General features: G+C 38.1%; 1 long non-coding RNA gene across 2 annotated transcripts; it reads left to right on the top strand.

The window, feature by feature from the left end:
• Window positions 1-128: 128 nt before the first annotated feature.
• Window positions 129-17,478, top strand: LOC134297648 (uncharacterized). Of its 2 annotated transcripts, XR_010004463.1 has the most exons (4): window positions 129-412; window positions 1,110-1,244; window positions 6,735-6,848; window positions 16,674-17,478. It is a non-coding gene; the product is annotated as an uncharacterized LOC134297648 (long non-coding RNA). The 2 variants fall into 2 exon arrangements; XR_010004462.1 differs by lacking the exon at window positions 1,110-1,244.
• The last annotated feature ends 1,350 nt before the right edge of the window (window positions 17,479-18,828 follow it).

Genomic DNA, 18,828 nt, shown 5'->3' with positions numbered 1-18,828 from the left:
AAATTCCCCTGCCACTTTTTTATCCCTTGCATTTATGACATCACAATGAGCCACCCAATGACATCTCATGCCTGACTCAGTCTCAAGTTCTGACTCTGAGGTTTCAGAGAATGGAATGTCACTGAGTGCTGACTGGAGAATGCTATCAGAAAGATATCTTTGTAATGGTAAATGAGAAACAAGAATGAGGAGGGGCAAGGGAAGGAGCAGAAGAAAGAGGAGAGTAATAGGGATGGTGCAAGCAGAACAGTATATATAGAGACACAGATTATCGGAAAACTGAGCTGTGGACAATACCTGCGGGTTGGAAATAGGAACAGATGTGAGACTTACTCAGTGGAACTGTAAAGACAGAAAAAAGAAAAGTGAGGATAGAGGGCTGTCCACTGCAAGAAGTGAGAAGCCTGTCTTGGTAGGTCTTTAATATGATCCAGCAGAGCTCTTCTTATGTTCTTAGTGAGGCACAGATCAAAGTGAGGGTGGGCTAAGGGTCACAGAAAGCAGAATAACTTCAAAACAAAAACAGTCAATACTGTTTCCAAAATGCTCTATTGTACTTTAGGGAAGGAGACAGTCATCTCAACTGGACCTTGGTGGAATCTGGCAACAAAATGTTAAAGAAAAGAGCCATGGACCATGCACTCTGGATCATGCCTTCTTATTTACTCCCATTTTTCACCTGCAATACTTTCACATACCAGTCCAGTCTGTGCTTGTTTATGGAAGGGCTTCTATCTTTTCTATTGCTAAAAACTGATCACAATGAAGCCTTTGCTACAGTTAGCATACTTCTCAGTCAATTTTCATAAGTTCACAATACATTTCTGAGGGGAAGGGGGATAACAATGTGGAGTTAATATCTTTAAAAAATATAGCCTCAGATTTATACAAAAGTCATGTAATCTCTTTCTCATAGTATTTCTTTAATATTTCCCCAGTTATTTGCATCAGAGGTGGAATTTTTGTTTCACTTATATCCCAACTGATATGTGTTTATGACAGCTTAATAATTTCCAGAGCAACCAAGATTGTTGAACACAGCCCTATTTCACCAATCCAATTTGTAGTTCTTCAAGGACACTGGAATAAAGATGATTTTTCTTTAACAGAACCTCTACAAAGAACATACTGTTGTGGTTTGTGAAGAATCTGATCCTTCAGAGGATGAGGAAGGGGATTTTGTGGGGTCTCAAGAGGCAGTTTTGAAGGATGGAAGTGGCATGGAGAATTCTCAGGATGTTAGAGTAAGCAAAATCTGTTTCCATTAGACTCTGCCATAGTTTGCTCCTTAGAGGAATGTGGGGGAGTGTGAGAATGTGAAAGAAAGACAGACTCGCTTTTCCCAGTGGCTTCAAGATAAGCAGCGAAAAAGCAAGTGTACAAGGAATGATGTCATGGAAGGCAATTTGGGCTTTTCAGTGGGCTTCAAGTGTAGTTCTTTGTGAGAAACACATTGCATTTCAAGTGGATACAACTCCTAAGTTCTATGGCCTTGCTACAAATGTATACATTTCTGGACTGTGTGTCTTGTTCATATTCAAGTTTCTGAATTGTAATTCCTGTTCATGGCTTTTGGTCTGGATTATGCTCTGTTTTGTTCTCAAGTTCTGGATGTAATTTTGATGAAGTGTATGGATTTTGCATTGTTTCCTTGTATTGTCTCTAAGTGCAGTTCCAAGTTTTTGCATTCCTGTAATTTGATTCATGAAACTGAATGCCACCTATAATCAGCAATTTTGGAGTTTCTGGATTTGTCTTTGGATTGTATTTTTATGGTGCTTTTTCTTGTTACGGGTTTGTTGAAAAACAAACTGCGTGCAGTCCTGTCCAGACTTATCCAGTCCTTTGTTGTATCCACAATGAGCAAAAGAAACAAGCCAGGAAAATGGAAGAAAATCAAAAAAAAATTGCTCTTAGGTAGCAGAGTCAAAAAATCACAATAAAACTTCCAGCAACAAAACTCACATAAAGTTCCTTGCATTAAACTCATGCATCTTCATAGTAGGCTCTCAGCAAGTATTCAGTAAGTCCCCAAACGACATTACAAACATTTCCCAAATATACCCCATTCAGGGAGTGGTTCAAGCTTGTTAGCCTTGATTGTTCTAATTACTCAACTATGAGTTGTTCTAATTACAACTATGAGTTGTAATTGACCAGGTGTTTTTCCCTTAACACACACATACACAAGTAGTGATCCCACAGAAACTTAATTAAATACATGCATATACAGTAATATTTCTTATCTTTTATGATTTTCTTAATAAACTTTACTTAGTGGATTCTCTCATCTCTGCATGGTGTCTGGGTGAAAACATGTCCCATGGCTGGGGCGCAACAAATGCTGGCAGGCAGACCAGCAACTGCTATTTTCCCATAAATATTTTTTATGTTTATTTTTATTAAAAGCCTGCAAACACACGCTTACATATCAGCACATATGCTGAACAAATCTGCAGCAGATTTTCCCCTTGCGACTTGTTATTATTATAACAAAAAAGGAACAAAAATGTGTCATTATAGTAACAATTTTTTTCTAATGATACTTTAGAAACACTTTACAAATGAAACACCAGCACTCCTCAGTTTTGTAATGACTTTTGAAACTTTTTAAATCAATCGTACATAACTAGATATAAGCATGTCTGTGCAGCTCTTTTAAAATAAAATGTCAGGCTCTGACTGCTTGAAGAAATTAAAAGATTTCTGAAACAGACAATGCAGAACAACTCCTAATCCTATATCCAAAACTTACCTTGGCAACAAGAAACTGTGGATAATAGTAAGCCCTATTGAAATGAATGACTTCCATGGGAAATTGCTATAGAATTTTTCTGGAGGACCTGAAAAATCCTAGAGAGGTATTTTCTCTATTAATTTTCTAGAGTTGATTTTCTCAAATTGTGCTCCTCCAGAGGTTTTGGACTTCAGCTCCCACAATTCCTAGCAGTTTCTAGATCTTCCAGTGTGATTTGATGGTAACTTCAAATGGAAGCATACCATGGAGTCACCTGGAAGACCTGGCAAATTTCTAAGGAGGGCATTTTTTGTCAGAAGCAGTTAGTTAAAACTCTGGATACCAGAACTGCTAAGTTGCTCTCTAATGGCCACTGAGACAAACAGTTGTGTCAGAAAGCATTTTGCCTTGGTCCAAATGTTGGCTTTGTTATGTTAATGTTCATTAGTCTTTTACCAGTGCAAATATTCATGGCAAACTGATCTTCACAGATACAGTGTTTTGCCCCCAGTGTTAATACAAAACTGTTGTGCTCATGTATTTATTGTCAATAATTTTAATGTAGATTTGTTTTCAATTTCTTTTTATCTATTTATAATACACATAACACACACAGGGGTGTGTGTGTATGGGTGGGTGTTCTACTTTTTGTTTTCCTATTTCTATTGGCTTGTTGAGTAGCCCATGGGAGTATCAGAGGCCATATCTAAAACCAGAATGATGTGGATTATAAGAGGGGTGCACAAGAAAACACACCCCTAATGTATGCTGTAATGTGCATGTGCATGGAAAACATGTGTTTAAAAAAGTCCAAAACTCCAAAATCAGCAATAAAATGTGTTGCAGATGATCATTGTATAGATGGTGCAGAACAGAAATTTCAGAGGAACATGCACAGCACTCATGTAAACAGCATCACTACTGGAAATTTTGGATATGACACTCTCAGAAAAGTAACCAAACACGTTCTCCCACTTCTAAGAAACTGCTCCCCCCACTTTTCTTTTTGAGTTGGAAGATTAGTCCCATTGCCGACAGTCATCTGGTGATGTACTGCAGTTCAGAACATTTCCCCTAATGGGATAAGAAAAAAATGTCATTCCGTTGGATTGATTTGGCATAAGGAGAGCTTTTCGTGGTTCCTGGGATACATGGACTTTCTGGAGTGGAACTGGATTTTTCAATCCACATTATGATCAGGATTATGTTGCTGTGTAGAAATAGCCAGAATGAAACTTAGGAGATCCAGGTTAAGCTCTCCACTCATAGGGTGATCTTAGGCCAGTCGTTCCCTTTCTCTATGTCTATCCTTTCTCATAGAGTTGTTGTGAGGTTAACATGGAGAGAGAGAGTAACATGAGCATTCAACAATAAATTTTATTTTGGAGTTGATTTTTGTGTAAGTGGGATGAGTGGCACCACACCATTGTTTGGAATAGTTTTGCAGGAATTCACTTATCCATTGGCCTTTATAAAGAAGCAGAAAATAATTCATGCCCTCTGTTGGCTCCACAATGCACAGAGTTCTGGAGGTGTATGGATGGATGAGCTCCCTGATCTTAGGTTAACTATTTATTTGAGAGTGCCAAAGCTGCACAAATGATAAAATCATTCAAAAGAAGTAAATGCTTGCTATACAACATTCTGAATAAAACTGTCAGCTACATACATTATTGACCAGCACACCTTTTTTCCCGAAAACAACCTCAGCAAAGGGACGAAAAATATTCCCTTTCCTAGACTGGATACATCAATTGGATTAAGTCCACATTGCTAAATTTTAGAATCTGTGTCTCCTGTGTATACCCACTGTAATGTAAGTTTAATAACTGGACAACAGCTTGTACATAGTACATTCATTTGGAGGCAGCTTTTGTTGTCATACTGCAGAACACACTGAAACATCAAGGGCAGGAGAGAATATTAGAAGTCCACAGATGGACTGCATATATTTTTGGATATGTTTTGTACTTATAACGTCCGTATATACCTTCGAATTGCCTGTTGACTTATGGCAACCTCATGAATTTTGCAGGATTTTCTTAGATAAATAATATCCAAAAGTGGTATTCCTTTCCTCTAAAATACAGAACCTGGCATTTTATTTTATGGTCTCCCCTAACCAGAGTGGTCTCCCTTAGTATCCAAAATCCAAAAAGATGAGGCACATTTAGGGCATGGGTCTATAATACCTTGTCTTAATTTTTGTTCTTTTCGTACCTCCTTCTTTCCTGGTTGTATTCATCCATTTTGCTAACATATTCAGACACACGATGCTTACACATAATACACTCATGCCAGCAAATATTTCATATTTACAGATACTATATTGATTGACACTGCCACAATTTTGTTCACTCCTGTTTCCTGCTGAATTTTTTTCTTAGCAACAAAGCACAGTCTACAGGTGGGCCAAGGAATTTGCTGCCTGATGTGAAAAAGTCTCTGCATATGCCTTCTGAGGCAACTACTTATGTTTGCTGTAAGGCTGGTCCTGTGTAGCTCCCAACTATTCCTATTTCTAGGTTTTGTTTTCTGGCTATTCACTTTTTCTTTCTGTCTTGTTTCCTGTGCCATTGGGCCATTATTAATACGTGAAACAGAACTTGCACTGGACAATATGTTCAGTAGTATCAAGGCTATTCTTTTCAGCCAGGCAGTCTTTTCCCTTTTTCTTTGGACCCTGCAGTGTGAAGCAACAGTTCTGATCCCATCCACTGCTGTGAATTATTTTAATGAGAGGGAAAATATACAGCAACCAAATTATTTATGCTCTTTATTCTCTGGGAGTAGTTGTACTGTGGTATCTACAAATGTAAGCTGGGAAGTCTGTCTGATATTTAGCCAAAAACTCACTAGGTGACCTCAGATCAGCTATAGTTTCCCCATCAGCATTGGGAAGATAATTATAGGCTTGCCATGCAGAATTGTGATTGAGATCAATGGGCTCATAATACAAAGTATTTTAAAAACCAAATGAGTGCTATGTAAATGCTCACTATGTGATTATTATTTGGGGTGGGAGGAGAGAATCCAGTGTCATTCAAGTGATGAGTTGGCTGCAAGCAAGTAGACTAAAAGTGAATCCCGCAAAAACTGAGATACTCTGGCCCGGCCAGCCACCAGAGTTAATCCAGTCACAGCCTGATTTTGATGGGGAAGTTCTGGTTCCGTCTGCTACTGTTAAAAGCCTTGGGGTTGTGTTGGACTCATCACTGACGATGGAGGCCCAGATCACTGCCATAAGTAAACAGGCCTTTTTTCATCTTCGCCAGGCAAGGAAATTGACATCCTACCTTTCGAAAGAAGCATTGGCAACGGTAATCCATGCAATAGTCACCACTAGGCTGGATTATTGTAACGCTTTATACGCCGGCCTTCCGAAGATAAAAACCCAGAAGATCCGAATGGTCCAAAATGCGGCTGCCAGGCTGCTAGTGGGATCATCTATAAGATCCCATATTACACCAATTCTGAAACGACTGCATTGGCTGCCAATAGAACATCGGATCTCTTACAAGATACTGATCCTGACATTTAAAGCTCTAAATGGCCAAGGACCATTATATCTTAGGGACCACCTCATTCCTTTTTTCCATCAGTGGTCACCTCGATCCTCCCAGAAAAGTCTCCTATATTTACCGGACCCTAGGGAGGTAACACCTGGAAGCTACAAGGCATAGAGCCTTTTCGATCTATGCTCCAATTCTGTGGAACTCATTGCCTCCATATGTTAGAGCAATGTCGGAGTTGCAACCTTTTGTAAAAGCGCTCAAGACTTGGCTGTTTGGTTGTGCATTTAAGTAATTCAGATCTAATTTGCCAAATAGTCACTGTTGAATGTTTTTATGTTGAATGTTTTTATATTGTGGAATGATATTTTCAATTGTAAGTCGCTTGGAGCACTCGGGTGGAGAGCGACTAAGAAATAAAGTGAAGTGAAGTGAAGTGTACATCTGCTTGTTCTCAGGGACATTTTCCTCTTGTCTTTCCCCAGCAACTCTCTGTAACCCCCTGAAAAACTACACTGAAGAGTTCTCCAGACCTCTTGAGAGTACGTGGAAGGGAATACAAGTGTGAGAGCCTGTCACTGGTAGTTTTACTAACAAAGGTAGTTTTGTCAGAGATAGAGGTTTGATCTTATTTATATTTTTATTTGGTTTCCATTTCCCTGTACATCCCAAAAAGATAGCATATTGGCACATTCCTAATGCATGAAAGAATATAAGCCATTCTGGTTTTTTAGGTCTTCACCATGCATACATTGGAAGCAATGGCAGCATCAATAGCAGTGAGCTGGAACCGTTAGTGACATAATTGCCATTAGCATTGATTTCTGAGTCATGTCATCTGAGATTTCAGTGAGGAGGCACTATTGAAACTATTCTCAATCCATCCACCTTTACTTGGTTTAGAAGAGTCACTTTCTCAGAATCGAATTTAATACCAAGCAATTAAATGCAGATGTCAATCTGGGGGTGATGTCAGAGCAGGGGAGGAAGAAGGAAAGAGGAAGCATAATAATAGAACCTGACATGGATATAACTTGTGTACAACAATCAGAAGCTTACATGCAAAATCCAATACCAATATTCACAGAGATGTTGTGAAACTATAGAAAACTGGACTCCATTCTTCTTTATTAATAATACTAGCTGTATCCTGCCATGCGCTGTTGTGGTGAAGTCTGGTGGTATGGGAAATAAAGTATTGAGGACGTGGTGGTAGTTAGTATATGTTATTTCCTAAAGCTTACGAAAATACTGGTTGTTCTTTTTTCTTTTTTTTTTTTGTCTGTTGGAGGCAAGTATTAATTTTGCAATTAGCCATAATGATTAGCATGTAATGGCCTTTCAGCTTCAAAGCTGGCTGATTTCTGCCTGGGAGAATCCTTTGTTGGGAGGTGTAATGAGGCCCTCCTGGCCACCACTGATACCTGGGCCTCCAGATTTAGTACCGAGTCCAAGAGGACCTCCAAACTGCAGACTTGTGTCTTCAGGGGGAGTGTGACCCCATTCAGCACGGGATGAATTCCTATTCCCTGATCTGCCTTCCAACTGACCAGGAGTACCTCTATCTTGTCTGAATTAAGTTTCAATTTGTTTGCCCTCATACAGTCCATTACTGATGACAGACACTGGTTTAGGATCAGGACAGCTTCCATGGCATTAGGTGGAAAGGAGTAGTAAAGTTGAGTGTCATCTGCATATAGATGGCATTAGGCCTATTTAAAATAATAATTCTCAAGCAACTGGAAACTACATTTATCCGGCATCTACCAACTCCCATGGGTGCAGTTAACTTAAAGTCTAGGTGGTTATAGTCGTACTTATTTACTTACTAGATTTATATCTTACTGTTCTACAATAAATTATTGAAGGCAACTTGTAATACAATTGAAACACAAAACAAGATCAAGGATTAAGCAGAATTAATTTAAAAACTTGAAAAAAATGGAAAGTGCCTCGTTAAGAAAAATACACCATCCAGTCCTACTTATTTACTACAATAAATTATTGAAGGCAACTTGTAATACAATTGAAACACAAAATGAGATCAATGCCAACTTCCATGGCATCAGGAGGAAAGGAGTAGTAAAGTTGAGTGTCATCTGCACATAGGTGGCATTAGACCTATTTAAAATAATAATTCTCAAGCAACTGGAAACTACATTTATCCGGCATCTACCAACTCCCATGGGTGCAGTTAACTTAAAGTCTAGGTGGTTATAGTCGTACTTATTTACTTACTAGATTTATATCTTACTGTTCTACAATAAATTATTGAAGGCAACTTGTAATACAATTGAAACACAAAACAAGATCAAGGATTAAGCAGAATTAATTTAAAAACTTGAAAAAAATGGAAAGTGCCTCGTTAAGAAAAATACACCATCCAAAGATTACCTTCAGTAATCAGCATCTCTGGCTGTTAGCAGATGTACAAAAAGGAGAGACCTGTCTAGTTCCCCAATTAAGAAATTCTAGAGACTGGGAGCAGCCATGGAAAAATCCCATTACAGAATATGGCTGTATTTATTCTTTATTAGTAGACTAGTGGCCCTTCCACACAGTCATATAACCCAGAATATCAAAGCAGAATAACCCACAATATCTGCTTTGTACTGGGTTATCTGAGTCCACACTGTCATATATCCCAATTCAAAGCAGATAATGTGGGATTTTATTCACCTGTGCAGAAGGGGCTTAGGACTCAGGTTGACCAGCATTCAAATCCATACTCAATCATAGGTAAAGGTAAAGGTTTTCCCCTGACTTTAAGTCCAGTCGTGACCGACTCTGGGGGTTGGTGCTCATCTCCATTTCTAAGCCGAAGAGCCGGCGTTGTCCGTAGACACCTCCAAGGTCATGTGGCTGGCATGACTGCATGGAGCGCCGTTACTCAATCATGGAAATCCATAAAGTAACCTTGGGTAAATAACACCATCTTACCTGAAGAGGAAGACAATGGCAGACCAATTCTGAACAAATCTTGCCACGGGTTATCTTAAATCAGGAACGGTTTGAAAATCCACAATAGTAAAAATGATCAGATGTTTGTAAAAGTTACCAATATTTGGAGAGTTTTATTCCCCTCTTTGTAATCATTTCTTCAATTGCAACATTTTTATTTAATGAGCGTTACTTGGAACTTAGAATCACAGAATCATAGATTTGGAAGAGACCTCATGGGCCATCGAGTCCAACTTCCTGCCAAGAAGCAGGAGAATCACATTCAAAGCACCCCTGAGAGATGGTCATCTATCCTCTGCTTAAAAGCCTCCAAAGAAGGAACTTTCACCATGTTTACCACAATTTTCCTGAGGTAAAATATGAATAATAATAATAAAAAACCCACTTTATTTATACCCCACCACCATCTCCCTGTGGGGACTCGGGGCGGCTTACATGGGGCAGAGGCCCAAATAACATAGAACAAAACATAGGCAACATTATACAAATCACACCATAAAAAGATAAAACAGTAATACAATATATCAATTAAAACAAAAATACAGGATAAAAAATTGCATTTAAAACACATAAATGGTAAAATCATAATAAAAACAGGATAGATTATTAAAAACCCTCTGAAGGTAATTTCAAGAGAGGCTAACATATGGTTGACAAAATTAGCTGAATTCCTATGGGTGAAGAAAATCTATTCACCTCCGGACTCTTGTTTTGTCTTTAACTTTCATTTTGTTTTACTTTAAAAAGATATCCCCTGCCACCACCAAATATAATTCCAAGTTAGTCCTGTGTAATCAGGAAAGGGGCAAAGAACATGATGGGCCATTTAAAATGTGCTTCTGAGATGTCTGTGCCTTTAGGATTGAGTGACCCATACAAGAATAAATCTGTCCCTTGAGGTTTATGGACCAAGCAAAATGCAACAGATAAAACATACTGCAATATTTTAATCGTGCTGGTTGTCTAGTTGATGCTGCCTTTCCATGTTTAGCTGCCCACATTCACCCCCTTGGATATGTCCTTGAAGGTCCCATTGACAGCAGTAGGCGTTGGTGCTTTATGTCTTGAAGAATCGCCCAGGCTACCACTAATCTTGCTGGGATAGATAAAGCAAACCAAAGTTACATTTGTTTGGGGAGAGTGAAGAAGGCTAAGTTGGTTTCTAACTTGGGAGCCCACAGCCATGACGATGATGAGAATGCAAGATTGTTTCTGACATTATGACAAGGGAGTGAGAGGAAAGGATGGAGTGAGAAAATAAAAATAGCCCACAAGACAGCCAGACTGGAATCATTGGGGATGCATGAATTTCCCCAAGTCATGTCTGCTAAATTCTGCTCTTTGTGTGGCTACGCCTGTGCTCATAATGGGTTTTGCATAATTCTATTGACACATGTGCAGTGATCCTTCAGTCTGCTTCTTGTGCGCGTCAGTTGCTGAGCATCAAGAATATAATCAGGCCATCAGAAGAAAACCAGGGCTGAGAAAGGGTTGTTCTTATAAGTTTGACCCACGTTGCAACCTACAGATCACAGCCTCATGTCCAGAAGACTCAAGGTAACTGTAGCCAAAAATACTAGCTGCGGGTGCTCATGAAATTCCTTCCTACCTTCCTTTCTCCCTCCCTCCCATGACTTTCATTTTCCCCATGACAGATTTTCTCAAGAAATTTGGGTAGGGGAGAGGATAAAAACAGAGAGAGAAAATAAATTGAGAGGGGGGACAATAAAAGGACACAATTGATCTGAATGCAGCTTAGCCTGTAAGTATTTGAATTCAAGGCTGATACACAGGAAAATAGCTCTTTCCATAAGAATTTCTGGGGCTCCCATTCCATGAACATTGCAAAGTCCAAAGCACGCATTCAAATTAAGATTTGAAAGCGAAAAGCACCTATGATGCCCTGTTGTATCACGAGGAACTAACAGTAGGTGGTTGCATTAATGTTGTGGCTGTTTAAAGTACAGTGTTCTGGTATTCATACTATGCTTTGGAATTCTAGCAAATGACTACTGCAGAAATTGTGATTTATTTATTTTTTTGCTTTCAGTAAATGCCACTGGCCCAGAATCTTTCCGCAGTTCATCCTTCCCCTACTAACATTGTTATCACCACTGAATGTACTATAAAAAATCCTAAAAGATTTTGGCTGGACTCCAAAACATGATGGGAACAGTAGCCCATCAACTCAAGTTGGCCACACTGTCAGGCATGAAAGATTACATGAAGTCCACAGTTTCTATGTTGTCTGCTTTTTCTACCAGGCACATGAGAGTTGTAAACTGTGTGTAAAAGTGTATTCCTGATGAGATACTGCAGAAATCCTTGCTTGTAAGAAAAAATGAGAGTACAAGGCCTACTTGATGGCCTAAAGATTTCACCTCAATTCTTTAAACTTTTCTTGCTTCTCTCTGTATCTGAACCTGGGACTCCCAATTCTAGTCAAACCAATAATCTAGGTCTCACCTACTTTCTCTACTACTCGAATTCTCCTTTTCCAGTCTTCTCGCAAGCTCCCCGTTAGGCATGTCATTTAGTGTACTTATTGGAGAGTAGTATAAGCAAAGCTGGAGCCTCCTGTGGTGCAGTGGATTAAACCACTGAGCTGCTGAACTTGCTGACCAAAAGGTTGGCAGTTCGAATCCGGGGAGCAGGGTGAGCTCCCACTGTTAGCTCCAGCTTCTGCCAACCTAGCAGTTTGAAAACATTCAAATGGGAATAGATCAATAGGTACCTCTTCAGTTTAAAAATGGGGTTGAGCACCAACCTCCAGAGTCGAACACGACTAGACTTAATGTCAGGGAAAACCTTTTACCTAAGCTATAAGCAAAGCTATTTACTAGTTAAATCTTCACTCACTTTAAAACTGTATAAAACATATATGTGAGCCCCTAGGTCAATTATGGGCAAGCTTTTGCACTTGGTGTGTCAAAATTCACCAAAAATAAACCCAGCATGACTTGGGTGGCGTGTCACTTTGAGAGAAAAAACCATAATTTCGCAATATGTTTAGTTTAAATAACAAAAATATATAATTGTAATATATAACTGTATTTAATAAATCAAAAACTATTTACTACCATTATTTCCATGTACAACAATCTATGGTACCTTTTGCAGTTTCCATGCTGATTTCTCTTTATTCTAGTTTCAATGTAGTCATGAATAATGAATAATAATATAATAGTGATAATATGATAATATTACAACAATAATAGAATGAATATATATATATGTGTGTGTGTGTGTGTGTGTGTGTGTGTGTAATGTGCATAATTCCCATGGAGTAAACAACAAAACCACTGGACCAAATCGCATCAAATTTGGCCACAAAAGACATAGTCATCCAATCAATCTGCATGCGGCAGCGTGTCAGCAAAAATGGCTAGGTGTGTCAGTGCTGACACGCGTGTCATAGGTTGGCCATCACTGCCCTAGGTAATCATTTGGCAACCACTGAACCAAAGAGAGAAATTCTTAATGTGAAAGACTCAATATTTTCATCTTTTTGTTATGAGTAAGCCTATCTGAGATCTTCTATGAGTTTCATGACAATTTGATAACAAGGAGGTAAGAGATTAGGTAGTTGAGGTCTCCACTACTAGGGATGGTATAATTGGAACATATAATTTTTTTTCAACAGTCTCCTTCTCCACCCTTCTGAGGGAATAGGCATTCCTGTTTTCATGCTCAGCATGCCAACTGTTAGAGCAAATCCATGCTGTTTAGGTCTATCTTTTATGCTCTGAACTTTCCACCAAGCAAGAGAGCTGTAGAAGAAGTAACAGTCTCACATGTCACTCCGCCAGTTACACAGAACCTAAGAGAAGTTTTAAAAAAACATTCTGATTTATCATAAAAGTTTGTGTCTAAGAAAAAAGAGCTCTGACACTTCCTGATTTCTAAAGTAGTGTTAGGTTCCTTGGCCATGGGAACCAGAGAAGGCAGTCATGCTCACCCTTTCCCCTTGCCTAGCCTTTGATGTAATTAGATAAGATTTTTTTCCTATTGAAATGCTGACAACTTGTTTCATCTTCAACTTGTTTCACATTCATACTTCATACTGAAAATTGCTGGATCCTTCTGCTCTCTCAAATGAGTGAAAGAATAAAGAAATGACTCTGGTCTAGATCCAAAGTATTTCATAATTCATTCATTCCATATTATTCCCTCCAGTCATGGCAGCTTTCTTACATTCTGAAACAGAGAAGAGTTTTGGAAATGGAGCTTGCTGTTTGTAGAGAAAGAAACAGAACCACACATCCATACCACTTCAAAGTTTTGGCAGCAGGAGTCTACAGAAGAGGTCCAGAAGTAGGGGCTTAGGAGGATTGCACAGATATTTTGCCAAAGAAAAGAAAATGTTTGAGGAGGAAAGGGGGCATAAAAGGACACAAGCTAGCATCAACTGTATGAATGCAAATGGGGAAATTTTAATAGTGTTTACATAAAAATTCATCTCCATGTTGTGAGACCAGGAAAGGTTGTGAATATTTGACGTGTCCTTACTGCACAGTCTCCTCCTCACACTACTCTCTCTTCTTAAGTTTCTTTATCTTTATCATTAACTTGGATTACATACGACTGTTCTCTGATGCTCCTCCAAACAAAATGTTCTTCTCTATGAACTAAAATGTATGGTCACAAATGATCCTAAAATGGTCCACATTTCCAGAAATGGCAAAGAGTATCTGCTGGCTGATATGTTAGTGAGCTGATGAATCCACTGCCAGTTTTATCTTGAACTTTAAGGAACAACATGTTTTCATTGGGCTCCTTTATTTTCAATATCATTTCACTGTAAACACAGGTAGAATCATATCAAACTCCATCACCATTTTTATATATATATATATAAAATGTTATTTTCTTAATCTTAACTTTGCTGATTCCACCTTTACCTCCCACTTGTGTCTATCGGTATTTCATCCCTCCCCCTTCCCCGCTCCCCCACCCTCTGGGAACAATACTTTCCTTCATTCAGATATTATTTTAATTTATCAATCGTAAAAAGAGAATGGTTCAGTTCTTTGTATTTTCCTTTTCCTTTGACTTTATCTATCAATCTTCCCCATTTCAGATCCCAGTTCTTTTTGATGCGGCCAGATTTAAATTTGGTTCTCCTTTCAAGGATGTCATCCTAGAGTATAAAGTCAGCTGGGTATCCATACCATTTTTTTAACTTCCCAATTTCTTTGCTATTTCCAACCCAAGGCAACAGTTATTTAGGCAGCAACTATCATGCATTTTATAATTTCCCCCCAATTCTTAATGTTTTCGTTCTTGTCTAATTTCTGGATGAAGAATTCTTTATTATTCAATACCAATTTGTGTCCTATTAAATCTTCCATTTCCTTCTTTACCTTGTTATAATTTTTTTGTACTTTGTCACATTCCCACCACATATGCATATATGAGCCAATTTTGCCACATCCATGCCAACACAATTTTGTGATTGATTTAGTGATATGAGTGAATTGAATTGGGGTTTTGTACCATTTAGACAGTATTTTCCTTTCTGTTTCTCTAATCCTTATATGCTTGATTTTTTATTGAATTGATCCAGTATTCAATATCTAACTCATTGATATTCAGGCCCTCTTACTATATCTTGACTAATGTTTGTTTCAATTTATATTGTTTTTCAACTAATTTCTTGTATATAAAACCAATCAGGCCTTTCTCCTTTTCTAATTTTCATTTTAAAATTTGGTCAAAATCTGTTTCTGGACCTTTCTTTTCCCTCCAATTCATAATCCAATTGGGCCGGGCTGTGGCACAGGCTGTTGAGCAACCAGCTGCAACATATCACTCTGACCAAGAGGTCATGAGTTCGAGGCCAGCTCAGAGCCCCGTGTTTGTCTTGTCTTTGTTCTATGTTAAGGCATTGAATGTTTGCCTTATATGTGTAATGTGATCCGCCCTGAGTCCCCTTCGGGGTGAGAAGGGCGGAATATAAATACTGTAAATAAATAAATAAATAAACCCTTTGGTTCAGTCTATTCCATAGAAGCCAGTTACATTGACTACAATTGTCCTTTATCGTTTTCCAATCCTTAATTGTCCCATCTGTGTTTAGGAGTTCTCTTATCAATTTCATTTGGCTCCTGAAGTCTTTCATATGGTCTTCTTTCAGAAATGAAATAGAGATGTCAATACAATAATGTAGTGGTTAGAATGCTAATGGACTCAGTCCATATCTCCACCAAGGCAGTGAGACTATTCCTACCTGCTACAAAGAAAAATACAGGATCAAGCAGGTCACCAGTCATATTGCATATGAAATGGATCTTCACAATAGGTTTTTCCCCCACTGTGAGTGCAAACAAATGTTCCCTTGCAGTATTCTCCCTGTGTTGTATTCAGATGTCCCAAAATGTTACAGAGGAATTATTCTGCATTGAAAAAGAAAATTCAGTGTTTTGCACAGAAAAAAATTTCCTACAGGAAATTTCCTATAGGAAACTATTTTTGTTGAAAATATATTTCTTTCCTAACAGAAAAACTCATCTGACCACATTGAAACATTTAAATAAGAGAAAAAATGTGCAAGATACTCACATATCTGTTATTCTTCCTGATGGGATTTCTCAACTGACAGGAACCCTGTTTTTCAGCCTAGGTATTCTATCCATTCCTACCTTGTATTAAGTTTCACAAGATGGACTCTTATCAGTGTGCTGAAGCTGAAATCATTCATAATGCAATGTGTACTGGATGTAATCCCTGTTAGATTCAATAAAACATAAAGAAGAAGAAACATACCATCAAGGATTATATCTGTTTACTTCTTGCTTCCCAGCCTGTGAACAAGCTTCCAGTCATCATTATTAGCTATGTATGTGAAATGGCAAACATTGCTCACAGCCCTCCCTTTCTGAAGTATACAAGGATCAGAAGTGCTTGAGAAAAGAGAGCAAAGGAGACAAAAGAGAGGCAGAGATCAGCTGCAAAAAGAAAAAAAATATGAATAACCTTTAACTTCTAGCAAAAATTATTTTCTGTTCTGCATTCAGACTGAGATGGGACTATAACGGAAAGCTGTATTGACTTCTCTCTATGTGTGCAGAGTTTTTAAAGCTTTAATCATTCATTGTTGCTTCATCCACATCAAAAAGCACCTATATAAATATGACTTTTTTCATCTTTTAAAGTCAATTTTGCAGAGTATTGATGAACTGGCAGGATGAATTCCTCTCACAGTTCTCAAATTGGTAAGCCACAGTGGATTAATATTTATTCTTAAAAATACCTCAGTATGGAAGAACTAGATATGGAAAAGGTTTTGTCTTCCAGAGGAGTGTGATTATGAAGTTTTCTTCAGATGTTAGAGTACCATTTTTAGTCGTGAATTCTAGGAACGAAAAGATGAATTAATTACAATTACACTTATGAATGTTTAACTTAAATTAGGGTGCTCCCAGTTTTGCCCTGCAAATAATAGATGTCTCTTCTTCCTGCAGACTGATGTTTCCAGTTCAAAAATCTCAAGTGCGGGAAGGAATTGCAATGGAAATCCTACTTCTGATTGCCATACTATAGATCACTGGTGCAAGTCACAGAAACTTCTGTCTACTGTTATCTGTATGTTGGCTAGAGTGGAAAAGTGTCAGTGGTGGCTGGAGAGGTGCTGGTCTCTCTGCAGAATCATCCTTGACTTAAGTACAAGTCATATCCACATTCATAATTTTGGCTTCCAAACTTGTCATGGACTTATACATGCGTCCAACTTATACCTTGTATTACTTCATTTTATAATTATTAACCTGGGACTATTTTACACTACAATCTAGCTCTGTAATTCTATTTTAACTAGCATGGTAAAAAAAAATACTGTGGAATCCTGCGATTCATAGTTTGATGAAGCAGTAAAACTCCAAGAATTCTATGTACCCTAGAATTCTACAACATGGAAGCATGAAAGTTACAGGGGAATCAAGAGACTTGCTTTCCCCACCTCAATATGTGGGTGGGATAGCACTTTGCTCCCTTGCAGTGAATTGAAAGTTATAAAATAGTCCCGGGCAGGACTTGTTGGGTATCAATATCCTCTGGAATTGGGTCGGAATTATCCATCTATTTGCCTTAAAGGTCACCCTGGAATCACCAGCTGTTGCAGCTGGGGACCATGGTGTCTTACCCTTGATAGATGAATAGGTCTTGAATGGCCACTGCCTTGGTTTACTTACACACCAAATTCATGCCCTTGAATTGGTTGGCAGTTCACATAGAAAATGATTGGTAACATTTAATAAAAGTTAACCCACACTATTGTGTTGATTCATTATTTCACTGGTTTGGGAGCAATATAATCATGTACTGTAAATGGGCCTCTTGTTTAGGATTAAACTGGAGAGCATGGGTCATTTCAACCCACCATTGTTTGACATACAATACCTTCCTAAGCAATGTATGACATTCATGATTATCTATTAATAATTTTGGCTATTTTTTTTCTTCATATTATCTACTTCAAAACATTCTGCTTACCCTGACTATAGAGCTAAGTACCTAATACAGAATATAGGTGGACCAAAGATGGTTGAAAGTAACTATGACATGAAACATTCTTTAAAGATGTTACAACGAAGCAGAAATTTACGATCGAGGCTTTCTCTGTGCAAAACAATAAGCCCCATGTGGCATTTTAAGGGACTATGGAGAAGCCATTTTTGCAGTATGGGAAGAACAAGTGACTGTTAAAAATAAACATCTAGAATGCTGTCCAAGGCATTCAGCTGAGATAACACTTCCGTGTAGTAACATGGGTTTAAACTTCAATAAGCATCAATAACATTAATTTGAAACCCGTTTTTTTTAATTAGTGAACAATTCCATAGAAGTCCTCCAACCTTATTTTTTCCAAACATGTTTAATTTCCTTTCCAACATTCCAACAGAAAAAATATATTTCATAAGAATTTTGCTCCTCCACTCCCAGTTTATATGTTTCTAATACTTTCATTTCAGATGGAAATGAAGTGGCCAGAAAAGATAAAATGTGAAGAAAATACCTCCCTTTTCCAGAACTTTCCCAGTTTTCTCATCAGACCTTTAAATCTCTGCTGTGGTATTTTTAGTAGAATTGTGGTCCAGATTGTAGTCCAAACATTTCCGGAATTTACTGTGATTTTAACACTAGTTAGAGGCTTCGGCTGTCACATATTTTGACAGCCCTTGCATATTCTTTCTCAAAACCTTTCTGCCAATAAAACTTTAATTACAACAGTAAACAATGGAAATATGCTGTATATATCCTGATGCCTTTGAAAAGAATAGTAGACAGCTTCAAATTAATCTCAAAAGAACAGGCACTGCTTTACCATACAGTTGCAATAACAATAGAAAGCAATTGTTTCACGTTGTTTCCGTGTCTCTCTGGCTTTTAATTCTCCTCTTTTCTTTGTTTTGGCACTTGTGAATAATTCTCCCCAATGATCTTGTTCTCTAGGCTATTAATGCAGGTGACCTTTTGTATCAACGGCAGCAATTTCCTGGCATTTCTTGAAATGCTACTTAAAACAGATTCCATGTGACTTGAAAGAGCTTTACTGACAAACCCTCCCTGCCCATTTAAATCTTTACTTTTGCTCATATCCATTAGAAAAATAACACTTTT

Source organism: Anolis carolinensis, chromosome 3, assembly GCF_035594765.1.
Source record: "Anolis carolinensis isolate JA03-04 chromosome 3, rAnoCar3.1.pri, whole genome shotgun sequence".
Lineage (NCBI taxonomy): Eukaryota > Metazoa > Chordata > Lepidosauria > Squamata > Dactyloidae > Anolis > Anolis carolinensis.
This window is presented reverse-complemented; position numbering and strand designations above follow the sequence as displayed.